The sequence below is a fragment of the Anarrhichthys ocellatus genome, unplaced genomic scaffold (assembly GCF_004355925.1).
Source record: "Anarrhichthys ocellatus isolate YVR2014 unplaced genomic scaffold, GSC_Weel_1.0 scaffold47, whole genome shotgun sequence".
Lineage (NCBI taxonomy): Eukaryota > Metazoa > Chordata > Actinopteri > Perciformes > Anarhichadidae > Anarrhichthys > Anarrhichthys ocellatus.
The window spans coordinates 1,904,950-1,918,597 of NW_022280077.1; the positions used below are offsets into that span (position 1 = coordinate 1,904,950).

The window sequence follows — 13,648 nt, forward strand, 5'->3', positions numbered from 1 at the left end:
ACACACACACACACACACACACACACACACACACACACACACACACACAAAACAGCAACCAACGCCTATGGGGCAGTTTCCTACACCTGCACAGGGACATTTTTCCACAGGTTTAAATGAATCTGTCTGAAATAGCCTCATGTGTATTCACCCCGTACCTATTCATAAATGATGAGCTGAGCCTGCGCTGTGCTGAAGCCGGACAGATTGACTTCTAGCATCTCACTCCTTCTCAAAGACGCCTTCACAGCATCAACTGCTCCGCTAAACTATGTGGACTTAGCTTTGAAGCTAACTAAGTTGACCATCACTCCCCCTTTCACATAGCAACAACAACATTTACAATAACTTTCTGCCTTAAAGCCAACATTCATCAGCCTTACATGTACCGTAATGGCTTTGAACTTTATACTTTACGTACTCGACTGCTGTGATTTTCTGAATAGAACAAAAAACGTCTAGTTAGGAACGGCAGCTAAATGATGCAAATCCAAATGTAAATGTATCTATTCGCATATTCTCCCTTGAAACAAAAAGACTATACCTGCCGCAGAAGACCATGATACTAGATCGCCTGCAGTATTGTGTCCTTGGAGCTTGAATGCTCTGTTCAACAACAGCATGGCCTTGATGTTAGCCATTAGCCACCGAAACAATGTGAAACCAACCACCATCCCAAATTCACCTCATTCCAAAAAGATCTGCAGATTGTAGTAGTGGAGCAGTTGTAGTAATGGATTACGTTCTCCAAATCTATAGCCTACATTTTTGAGCCCTTGATCCCCCATGTAATCTGCTCCCCCAATCCTGGATGCTGGCCTAAGTGAAGAGACACTGAGCTAAGCATTCTGATTGGCTTTGCTGTGACCTCTAGCACCCACCTTTCAACTCCGACCGCTTGTCCCGCACGGGTCACCGCAGGTCAACTTTGTAATTAATCACGCAGCCAGATGAACGGTTGCGGGCTTTACCCATGAACTCGCAGCAGGCTGGTGCCAATGAGACGTCAGACCGCCCCTTTAAATCAGAGGAGCCAGATTCACGCTCCAATGTCAGGAAAGGCAGCTTCCCCGCTGAAGTGTTCTTCAGCGAGACTTTAGCAGCTCCAAGGGTGCTGTTCAACGACTGATCATGTGCTCTGATCTGTGGAGGGGGACATCAGCACTGCAAGTTGCTAGACAACAACGGCGCAGCAAGATAGTGCATCTCTCTCTAACTAACACACACACACAGTCACACAAACATTGTCACAACAGATTCACGATCATGTGCAGCTCTGAAGTGCGACAACATCTACACAGATACTAATTCTCGCTATAGTGAGGATCTCACCGCGCATTGAAATCATTCTCGCGCAATCAGCTGTTCATTCCCAGCCAGAGACACACACACATTCTTCCACACTAAGCATCTCATGGTGTGTGTGTGTGTGTATATATATATATATATATACACACACACCAACGACAACTGCACATCTGCCTTTCTTTTCATTCCCAGTGGCACTCCAGGAGCACCACATGTCATCCATGTACATGTAACACACACACACACACACACACACACGTCTTCCCTAAGTCCGCCTCACATGGTCAAGACAGTTATCAGAGTGAAAAGAAAATTTTTTTTAAAAAAAAATAAATCACACCTACATTCATCCTCAAAATGTACCTTCCCTCTGATGAGAAGAGAAACAGCCTTACCGGTGAGAGCTCGTCCACAGGAGACACCAGGGTACGGAGGAGAGAGAAATGTGTCTGCCCAACGAAAACCCAGCGAGAGCCGCCTCCCTGTTCGCCGCCACCAAATCAATTTCACACTCTCTCACCTCCCCGCCACTGTGATGTCATTCATTCATCCGTTTCCCCCGTAGCCATGGCAACTCTGCCGCTTGGAGCGGCTAATTCTTTTACATCTGTCTCTCCCTGTCTCTCTCTCTCTCGACGTCCCTCCCCCTCTCCAGACCCCAGTGAACCCAGCCCACTTGCTCCATCTGAGGGGGTACAGTTACACCCCCATCTTTACGAGCGCTCCATTCTCTACCATCACAATGCTGGTGTAAAAAAAAAAAAAACGAGGAGGAGGGTACAAAACACAGAAAGAGGCGGCGCCTGGATTCACCTCATGTAGCGAACACGCCCTGAAGAGTTTGTGGTCAGACGGGTGTGCATTTGTCAAGGCAGAGCTGGCAGACAATGAGGACTGGACGACAAGGGAGACACAACGGAGCCTGAATAGGTGCGCCTGGAAACCTCTTGTTGAGACGTGAGCCAGCTGTCTCATTTGCACACGGACACGCAGGAAAACAACACAATGCTGACGCAGAGTTACGTCTGTAACTCCCAAACACACATAAGCACAAAACACTCGGCCAAGCAGTGTGGTGTGAGGTGATGAATAGTTAATGACCAGGCACCGCAATTACTATGGTGCCTCTCGGCTAAGACTCCCCATGTTGACCTTGGAAAAGGGGGAGGAAAATGTGGTCACCGAGAGACAAACCAAACAGACACACACTCACACACACACCACAACCAGCCAGCCCTCTCTTCACAACCTCCACGGGCAACAGACAAACCATTTCCCCTTGCCCTCCCACCGATCGCCATCCTGCTGTTTTCCTATTTCAGATCTTCCATCTGCATCTCCCCTCCCACCTACTTTCATCTTCACCTGCAGGACTGAGAGAGCCTGCAGATCAAAAACGGGAACAGGAAGACGCAAGAGGGTAACAACTTCAACACATCCACTCGTCAGACGGTCGCTGAGGAGACTATGGTTCTGGAGTGGGATAAAGGACGCAGAGGGAGAGGTTATAAACGTAAATCAAGAAGCCTTAAGAAAGAAAGAAAGAGAAAGAGAGAGGGGGGGGGGGGGGGACAGGGATCTCCTCTCTGTCACATCTCTTCACAGATCATCTGCTTTTTAATTAGCTTCTCATACTTTCCTCCTGGAAAATCTGTCTGCATGAATCTCACGCTCGTCATTCTTAATCCCTCTGTTGCTTCTCACACATTTCATCTCAGCCTTATTTCCATGTATAGTAAGCGATAGTTCACTTTCAGCTGTTGACGGATGTATTCTGACATCATAAACTAATTGATTTGAATGCATGCACCTTCTGCGTTAGGGTCAGTCTAATGCGTTACATAACTGGCCAGACTAGACATCCACACAAAAAGAGGTGCAATGTGACTGTGTGCGACTGCCAATACTCAACATAAAGAAGTCTCTTATTGTTTTTTTTATCTATAAGAACTGCCCTGGTGCAAACACTAAGAGTCAGACTGGTGACGCTTCACTCACAGACACACATACAAAGAACTAGGCAGTCTCTGGCCTCTCACGAAGCTCTAGCTGTAGTCCCATTCACTCCGAATAACCGCCTTAACAACACTTTCTCACTCTTATCTACTCATCAGCCCTGTGTTACAGTGGGGTGTGTGTAAGGTCGTGGCTCTAGTTGAGCTTAAACCACATCTACTCTGGAATAGGGTCAATTGGCAGATGTGCAGTGAGAAGCATGAATGGAGAGGGAAGACGGAGACAGTGTAAGGACACAGAAAGAGAGGTGGGGGAGGTTAGGGGGGGGCGAGTGTGGATCAAATCTCTGAATTGAGGTGCGTCAGGGGAATGAAATTACCAGACGAGTGGTTTCAAATCACACAGACACACACAGACACGCACACATCTGAGGAGGCTGTAATCCACAGCCGAAGCAATTCCCGCCACAGTACGGTCTGAGATGTTGCTTTACCGAGACATTACACCTCTCTTCAGGTCGCTCATCTGCTCTCACAGAAATGAGCAGAGAATAGGAAGTGTACTGACAGACATTTCTTTATCGTCCCTTCCTCTTCCCCGCTCACATCACCCTTCAACGAGATTCCTCTCCTTCTACCACCACTATGTTCCACCGTCAATCCAGCTACACTGTGTGTCAAGTCTTGTTCTCTACTATTTGCCTCACACTCTCTACTTCTTTCATCCACACACTCCAACTCTCTCATTTCCCCCCCCCCCCGAGTTGCAGACAACGGTCTGACAGGGATCCGTAGATTAGCATGCTAGTGGGTGGGAGTGTATCATAGCATTGTAAGTAGGGGGGCATCATGCCCCATTAAGTATTGACCTAATTTGATTTGGCTTGAACGCGAGCGATGACATGCTTGAAATCAAGCCCACGCACACACACACACGCATATATCACAGCCAAACGTTATCTTTCATCTTAGCGTAAACTCCCCCCATGGCTTCTTGGCTAGATCAAAGCAGTGATTTTTTTTTAAAAAGGGAATGCTTAACCAGATCTGTTCACATCATTTGCATGGCTCTGCAGCTGGGCTCATACTCGGCCCTCTAATATACGCTGTCTAGCTGCAGGCAGGTAGGTGGACAAGTTGTTGTGTTGTGACGGTAACAGTAAAGCGGTTACATCTCAAGCACCCGGCCTCGTACACCTTCCAGGGAAGGGGAGGCGACGAGCGGCTTCGTGATCTACTCTCTTCCCTCCCGCCTCTTTCTGAGAGAGACCTTTGCCATCTCCCCGTTTCACACAATCTATTCGTTTCAACTTCCACTTCCCACGCTCGCAATTACCTTCACAACATTGAAGTAGCTACGGAGTGCTCGTTTTCTCTTTCCGCGAGCACAAACTCCAGCACGGTTTGCTTTACTTCCAGCGTCACAGAAAACACAGCTGTCCCATTCCAGTTCAACCACAAACAGGTGGGAAGCCATACATGTTCACATGTGCGCACGCACGCACACACACACACACACACATAGCAGAAGCAAGTCCTGGCAAGCCCAGACATTGACCCTGACATTGATGTTTCTTATTGACAGGGTTTCCAATAATAGCCCTGGAAGGGAAACAAAGTCTGCAATGGCCGCCAGTCACATGCCAGCGGCAGCAGGCCTGCATTAACGTGAGGAAGTGTTCTATAGAAAGATAAGGGTCACATGGGGAGCAGCCTCCCTCTCCTCTGACAAGGACTCCCATCATATAGGGCTCGGTCGACCGGTGCAGCTCTTCAGTGTTTGATCCATGCTCTGCTTTGATGACATCGTTTCATCTGAGAATCTCAGACCAAAGGTTTGGATTTTATGTTGGACTGCTGGAGGTGTTCCACGCCCAAATAACATGTTGCTGCTGCTGCTGCCAGCAGTGCTTCCCACCACCTGTCTCTAGCTTTAGCTGCTGTTTGAGGCTGCCAACTGCTCACATGGGCCTCACTTATAAGAATAGGCGGGGATTTCGTCTTCATCTCAGGATCATTCAGCTCGGAAGAAAACAGATGCCAAATTATACATTAGGCCTTCTGTTTATTTTACTTCTTTGTATTACATTAACAGGAATTTGACTCAATCTAGATTATCTACAGCTGATTCCCAGCACATGATCAATTGAAAACTCTAAGAAAACGTGTCTTAAATTGATCAACAGAAGATTAAATCGAGACTGATTATTTAAGTGATTTAAAATGTTTATGGTCTCTTAGAGGCACACGTGTGTTTACAAGTCTTGCTTCAGACATCTGTCTCAAGTCCTAGTTTGCCTATTATAAATGGCTCATTTGTGTGGATTACAATTTGCACTTATCAGATTTGAGGGTGAAACTAATCTAAGGCTTCCCCAGATGAACACTAACCCTCCTTAATCCCCCCCTCCCCTCCCCCATCTGTCTGCCTTGTCAGCTGTCTGCCTTCTGACATGAGATGCATCTATCCACTCAGTGTTTGTATGCATCCGCTGTTCTTTAGAAGGGAGGGAGGGAGCTAACCGGCCAGTCCCATCTAAGAATAGATGAGCTGGTGGACACACCAAGTGTTAGCTTCAGACCATCAGGCCCACAGTTGGAGGAGTTACAGCAGTCGGTAAATGTCCCAGGTATACAGGTGGTGGCTGTCATTTCTAGTTTTTCCTCTTTGAATCGTATGCAGCTGTGACCTTCACGACCTCGCCACACGTCCCCACAGACGCCTCAGCATTGCAACACAGCCGGCGGCCTGCTTTACATATGTGAAAGCACGAGGAGGAGCCTCCTCCTCCTCCTCCTCCTCCTCGAGCGGTGGTGACTAAGTCTTGAGACCATGTGGCTCAACAGCTGACCACAGCGCAGGGGACTGGGCTGCATCCCGACACAGACCCACAGGCTACAGCTTCGAGACATTAGCCTCTTGCCGGCTATACCCGAAGACGCTCTGACCGTGTTCCAAAGAAGAGAAATGTGAAAGACCAACGACAAGCTGGAAAAGGCAACTGCTGGAAAATGGCATTATGGAACCATGTGGCTGAGATAATCTTTTCAGTTTGAGAGAGTAATACCTTCATGCAACACTGCCGTAGACGGAGGCCCACAATCTGGCCGAGCAGGAGGACAGATGGGTGTAGGACACGCACACAAACGCACATCTTGTTGAAAAGGAGGGATGTGACTGAAATGGCTGGTCCTCCTTGTGCATCAGTTTAACGTGATTGATTTTATTTTTTTGTACACGGTGTTTAACAGTTACAGCTCTGCTTCCCAAGGGTTTAACCCCCCCCCACCAACAACTTCAACACACATGCTCACTCTCAGACACACACATACACACGGCCCTCAGCCGTCTGAATGAGCCCATCTGTGAGCTCCTGTGAAACAAAAGCAGAGTTTTGTGGGGTGACCCCAGGCGGAGTTATGTTCTCGTCCGTTACTCGGCGGCGTTCCGTCGCACCAAGCAGAAAAAAAGCTGTACAGGCTGTTTCTCCTTTCCGTCTCCTCACTGCCCATTAATGCTTCTGTGTCCCTGTATGCCTCTTGTACCTTTTCTGTCTCTACCTCCCCTGCTTTTTTTTTTTTTTGTCTCTCGACTCTCGCAGTACCACTGGCAGACACTGCACACATCACACAGCCGCACGGCGTTTGGGCTAAAGCTGCCCAGGTCCTCAGAATCTAGAGCGATTCCCAACTGACATCCATTACCCCGGAGGCTTTTTGGAGGAGTGTGTGTGTGTGTGTGTGCGTGTGTGTGTGTGTGTGCGCGCCAACAAACCAGTTTTCCTTTTTCTGTGCTGCCAGCCGGCACACATGCAACATCTCAGGGCAAACAACAGCACGCAAGAGGGGGAAAAAAACAGAAAAGAGAGACGGAAACAAAAGGCCAGTCCACAGACAGACGGTGGCCATTAAAGAAGAAGAGATGGCCTTTCCCTTGGAAAACAAATAAAGCAGAATCAATGCAGACATTTTGTGAGATGTTTGTTCAGTTACGGAAATGCATGTAAAGAATGAAGCATTCAAAAAAAATTTAAAAAAAATCATGATGAGAACAAACTGCCAATGGCCAAATATTGTGCTATCAGGCCCTGTGTGAATGGTAAACAGAGAAACGTAAACACACACTCACACACAGCCAAACAACACCCACCGTCAAACAGGAGACAAGTGGCACCGTACCTCACTGCAACATTTCCCCCGGAGTTCTTGATGCTTTCTTTCCAGCCGGGAAAATAACATCCAGAGACAATCTGATCTCAGCTGCAACAATCTGCAACACTCAGAGAGAGAGAGAGAGAGAGAGAGAGAGAGAGAGAGAGAGAGAGAGAGAAATCAACTCCCAGCTCTCTCTACACCATACCATAGGCTAGAATCCTCCACTGACATCCCATCAGAGAAAGGGGGGGGGGGGGGGGGGGAGAGGAGAGAGAGGAGAGAGTGCCAGTTTGGGTGAATGAGGGGGGAATTAGTTAAAAGGAGAGAGAGCATGAGTCAGTGATAGGAAGAGAGAGAGAGAATTAGGAGTTTGTCAGTGAGTGAGCTTGTGTGTTTGTGAGGGGGAAAAACAAGAGTGAGATGAGAGTTTAAATCTCTAATTACAACTGCTTATCACAAGCCTGTAAGCAGCTGGTGGGAATGAGTGACACAGGACTTCATACACACTTACTGCACTCTGTTGTAGCTGCATCTCGTGTGCATGCTGTGCGAGTGGGAGGAGAACCACACACACAACTAATGGACTGAAAGTGAAAGCGCACAGTGAAGACAGGAGGATAACAAAAGCAGAGCAGATTGTCGAGCACGAGGACATAACTCCTACCTACGTCATGCCTTCTCATCCCCTTAACTCCAAGGATGGAGAGAGTAGGCTACCAGAATTTTGTTTTGTTTTATAGCAAATTAAAGTAACTTGTTTAACTGTATAATTTGCCGTCAACACTTTTTGCACTGCAGAATGAAGTGCATTAGCATGCCATGCACACATGTAGTTACCTGCGTCCACAAATGAGTTCGTTGTTTTAACGTCGTGCACCTGTCTGAAGGGGCACTGTCCTCCTCGATGTGCTTCAGCTGCAACTTCTCCCACTGCGTTCCTCCAATTCAAAACGCTTGACGGCAGAAATGTCTCACACGACTCACTGAAGGTAAAAGTTGCTGCGTAAAATGTGCGGAAATCACCGCCGTAGGTTCCGCCCGTGGATGTATGATTCCACCATCAACGTTAGCGGAGAGAGCCAGCATGCACCTGTTGTGGGCGTGTTTGGTTAGGCTCGTTCGAGTTGAACTGCGCCTCGCCTGGAAAGCAGACGAGAGCAGGCGGACGTAGAAAGGGGCGTTGACAAAGAACTGCGTTCAAGTCGGACCGTTTTCAGCCGCCTGCTTCTTCTTCTTCTTCTTCTTTCTTTTGCTTTTTTTGGCGGTAGAAAAAATAAAATAATAAAATAGAAAAAATTAATAATAATACATTTCTTTCTCAAATTCTATTCATTAGTGTTGTTGACTCTAAATATTCCAGAAAAAGTTTCCAACATTTGTCACTAAAGCTTTCCTCTCCAATCTCTCTTAGACCTTTTTTCAAAACTTCTCTCGTTGACTCGTACCTCTGACAGGACAATAAAACATGGTCCACGGTTTCTTCTTCTCCACAAAATGTACACTTTCCATTATTATGCTTTCTAATAACATCAAGGGAACTGTTCAGACCAGTATGGCCATTCCTTAGCCTTGTCATAATCATCTCTTTTCTAGTTCGTCCACTAGATCCTGCACTCCCAACCAATGGTTTATTTTTAAACAGATATCTTCCTTTACTCCCTTTATTACATTCGTTCTGACATATCTTTTAATTTGTCCCCCTTTGTCTGACTTACTTATATTTACATTAACGTTATTTTTCCCACTCTTCAAAGCCCTTTTTGCTGCTTTATCCGCCTTGTCATTGCCATCGACTCCAACATGGACCCACACAAAATTAACCGCTATCCACATTTGATGGATTCTTAAAAATGATTGTAGAATTTCAAACAGTAAATCCTCTCTGCTTCTGGAGTGGCACAATGTCAAACTCGTTAGCACTGCACATGAGTCTGATGCAATCACCACTCTCTCTGGCCTGACGTCCTCTACCCACTGTAAGGCAATAACTCTATGGCCATCATCTCACATGTAAACACAGATACATCATCACTCAGGCTCATCCCACACTCATAATGGAATTCTGGGATCACTGCTGCTGCTGCTATTCTACCAGTTTTAGGGTATTTAGATCCATAAATCTATATTTAATTGTGGTAACTGATGTATGACTTGAAGATCTTACAGTTTCCCCAATGTTCATCTCTCATCAGTTCAAGGAGGTCAAGATCAATTTCAGGCTGTGGCAGTAACCAAAGAGGAACAGCTGGACCACAGCTGGAGAATAACTCCTATAACCTAATTCACTAGCCTTCTTCTGAACAACCCAACCAAAGCTCTTTGTTAGTGTTTTTCCATGTTCCCAGCAAGGCTCAATAGCACTTATTGTTGGATGGTTGTTATGTCCTTGTAAACTGACCCAATATGTCATCATTATCTGTATTCTTCTCAATTCCAACGCCATTTCCCCCATTTCTACCTGCAATGCCGGCACTAACGTTGTTCTAAAAGCCCCACTACATATTCTTGACGCTTGTATTACATCCAGTTTCCCCAACAAGGTTTTAGACGCCGACCTATATTCCACACAGCCATAGTCTAGAACTGATCTTGGGCGACTGTGGCTAAGTGGAGTGCAGGGCCGTCCTTCAATCAGAGGAACGGTGGTTCAATCCCCGACTCTGCTAGGAGCATGTCGATGTGTCCTTGAGCAAGACAACCCCAAAATTGCTGGTCTTTAAGTTTGGATGTCTTTTCATATATTTAACTATGTTATTATTATAATTGAGGATATAAGATTTGGCATATTTTAGTTTTTGGATGTCATATTTATTTAAACATTTATATAAATAAATATATGTAAAGATAGCATCATTTCTAAACCATACAACCGTAAATTTAAGAAATTTAAAAACTGAACCAACAGTCCAAACATCACAGCTACATAAACAGGCTACACACGGAGGAAAAGCAACGCTGCAAGTTTCCGTCAGTGACAATTGTGCTTTTCTTTTAATACGTTTTGTGATGAATCACAATCATTAATCGATGCATATTCCAGTGCTCTGACTCAAAAAATGTTGACATCAAGTAGGATGTAAGCTTTCTCAATAAATATCTTTATTTACAGATGCTAAATAAATAGCCTTATATATTATTATTGTTATTGCACAAAATGAGACTAATAGCCAACAATCTAGCGTTAAGTATTACAATTAGACAGAAAATTAGGATTTCAATTTTTTTATACTATATTTATCCTGTTAATTAAGGATAAATTTGTCTCTGCATTTGACCCATCCCTATATATGGGGAGCAGTGGGCTGTCTGTGACATGCGACACGTCAAAGGCCATGGTTCGAACAAACAACCTTGTGGTCACCAGACCACCCTCTTAACCCAGTGAGCCACGGTTGCCCACCTTTTCCAATAAAGAAAATCTAAGAGCCAATCAGCTCTTTGATCCGAAGACAGCAAGAAGTTTCCCATCATGCCCTGGGGTCATGCAGTCGGTGGAGAGCAACTGCAGCGCCTGGCTCTAAAATCTGCGGCCGCCTCGCTCACGTGAGATCATCGTTACGCACGTTTTCATGACGTCAGAGCAAGTCGGACGCAAATCTACCCAGCATGCATTGTGCGCCGATCGCCGGTGATCGATTCTGCACACGCCTGGCTTAAGTCGAATGAGCCTATTGTGTGTCATTCGGCACGCTGGCCAGGTCGTGCGTAAAAGCGGTGATTAATTAAAGGGACGTTTTAGTGGCATCTAGTGGTTTGTGGCAGCTTGCTACCTAATAAAGAAATTGATGAGAAGGATAGCGTGGTTCTATTGTCGGTCCAGACCGATATTTCTCAACAGTTCGAAGAATTGCCAGGAAATGTTGAACCTATATGCCATTCCCATCAACAGCTGCTATTTGTGGTTAGTGCTAATTAGCTAATGTTAGCATGTTTAAATCCGTGCTAAACTGAGATGGTGAACTTGTAAACATTATATATGCTTAGCATCAGTATACGTTCAGTATATACGTAGGCCTACAGGGTTCCCACAACTTCGGAAAACATCGAATTCAAGGACTTTCCAGGCCCAATTCCCTCAAATTCAAGGACCCAGCACATCACAGTGTGAGACATCAAACAAGATCTATTATTGATGAAACACTGACAATTTTCATAATGAGAACTATGGCAGGCTTCACAGAAGCTCACACACAACGATTTAAAAGAGGCTTGAATATGTTGAACGCTTCTCGGCTGTGTTACAGTCATGACAGACCATGTTCTCCTGTCTTCTCTAACACAGCAGAGGAAAAAACTATATACTGTGTAAGTTAAGTGATCATTTCTATTCTATTGTCTATTTGTCTATGTCTACTTTCAAAAATTGTCAAGGCCTCAATTTTCCCCCTCAGACAAATGTTGCTGGTCCCTGTGTGCCTCTGCCAAAGCTCCATGTTGGAGCCATAAAGCAGAGTGTGGAAATCAGGAGATGGAGAGAGGAGGAGGTTGGGGCAGAGTTGTGGCAAACCAAAAATCCTTCCCTCCTCTCCTCTCCTCACCATTTGATGTTTTTCCTCTCCTCTGTGATCGGCTGATGTCCTCGAGAAAAAGACCCACGAATGAAGGCGAGATTAATCGAGATGTGCTTGAATAGAGGCAACTTTTAAATCTGCTCTCACTTTTCTTGCACACATGCAGATTGCAAGCCTGCCCCTTCATCCCAGTTTGATTCCAGGCAGAGGCAGAACCATATGAATTATAGATCAGCTTATATTCCAAAAGATCCTACGTAGTCAGGGGAGAAGAAACTAAACCAGCTCTCACGTTAACGCAGTTAAAAACAAGTAAACCCTCCCATTCTGCTGGGTCAGTCACGTTTTTCGGATCAGAAACAATTAGTGTGTCTTCTCTTCTCAAGCTCAATCGATAGAAAAAATCGACAGCATGCGGCGGGCACAGAACATGGTGTTTAGACTTTGGAGGAACGGATGGCACAATCCAGTTTGTTGGTAAACCAAATCCTCACTTAAATGAGAAATCCACACAGTGCTGCTGCCAGTTCAGCTGCAGGGCTCTGGATCAGCCTGATTACTTTGGTCTGACTGCAGCAGATCAAAGTAATCCCCAAATACTAGAGAAGAACGTACACGGAAACAACCGTGTAGTACACTGAAGAGCATGTGCGACGATGTGAGTGCTGTACATGTTGTCAGTATTGAGTCAGTGAAGATGCATGTGTGCATATGTGTGTGTGCGTGTCCATGTGCATGTGCAAATCTATGTCTACTTGCAAAAAGCTGCAGCGTGCGTTCGTGTTGGCTTGCTGCAGAAACAGAGCATGCTGGGTTTTTATAATCAGGATTCAGGGATCGCCAGTCAGACCTGTCCTAAAGCTCCCAAACAGGGAGAGAGGGGAGAGAGGGGAGGGGGAAGGAAGAGGACAGATGGGGACACGGAGACACTAAGGTCCACGTTTTAACGCGAGGGATGCAGCCTGAAAAATGGGACGTTGATGGAGACAGGCTCTAAGAGACAGAGACTGATGATTCCACTGAATGTATCCCTCTCTCCGACAAGCAAGTCAGAAAGAATCTGTAGTCATGAGAAATTGACTAATATTAAACCTACAATCCGACTGTACCTCCTGAGGATACAGATGTTTTTTTTAAAGATTAATCTGATTCTAAAAAAAGCAGTCTTTACACTTGACAGAGGTACATTAGTGTGTCAACAACATTTTCGACCTGTTCTTGTTAGCTCCAACTAAAAATAGAGTCAATAATATGTTAAATATTCTAATGTGTTGCATCTGTGACTGGTGCACTGAGGCAAACTCAATCACTGTAAATGTTAATATGTGTGATATTATCTGTCTGCTTTCCCCCCCCCCTGCGTGTAATAATAAGTGCACTCGCATCATGTGTGTGTGTGTGAACTACACACAGTGCCAGCATGTGTACACACAGCAGGTCTCATTTCCTGATTCTCCGGTCAGATGCTGGTTTCTTTTTTGAGAGGCGAGGCCCACAATGACATCAGCTTCCGCCAACACACCAGCCATCTCCATGGCACCGCACAAAGACACTTCTGGCCCAGAGGGAGGGGGAGCATCATGCTTGACACGTTTATAGGAGAGGTCTCTGCGCCCCTCTTCTCTTTTACTCTCCGACCCCTCCTCTTCCTCCTCCTTCTTCTTCGTTCTCTCAAAACTGTGTTTGTACAGCCGCCTGCTCTGTTTACTAGATCATCAA

General features: G+C 45.8%; 1 protein-coding gene across 3 annotated transcripts in view; it reads right to left on the reverse strand.

Annotated features, from left to right (window-relative positions):
• The window catches only part of myo16 (myosin XVI), a 90,262-nt gene extending 81,726 nt beyond the window's left edge, over positions 1-8,536 (reverse strand). The window contains exons 1-2 of one of the 3 annotated variants that reach the window (XM_031869592.1): positions 8,256-8,536; positions 7,443-7,533 (exon numbers count right to left, since the gene is read on the reverse strand). The gene's annotated coding sequence lies outside the window, so the exon portion shown is untranslated. Of the gene's footprint in view, positions 1-1,703; positions 7,534-8,255 lie in introns of all 3 variants that reach the window. The other 2 variants (XM_031869593.1, XM_031869591.1) reach the window with 2 other exon arrangements.
• Between the last annotated feature and the right edge of the window lie 5,112 nt (positions 8,537-13,648).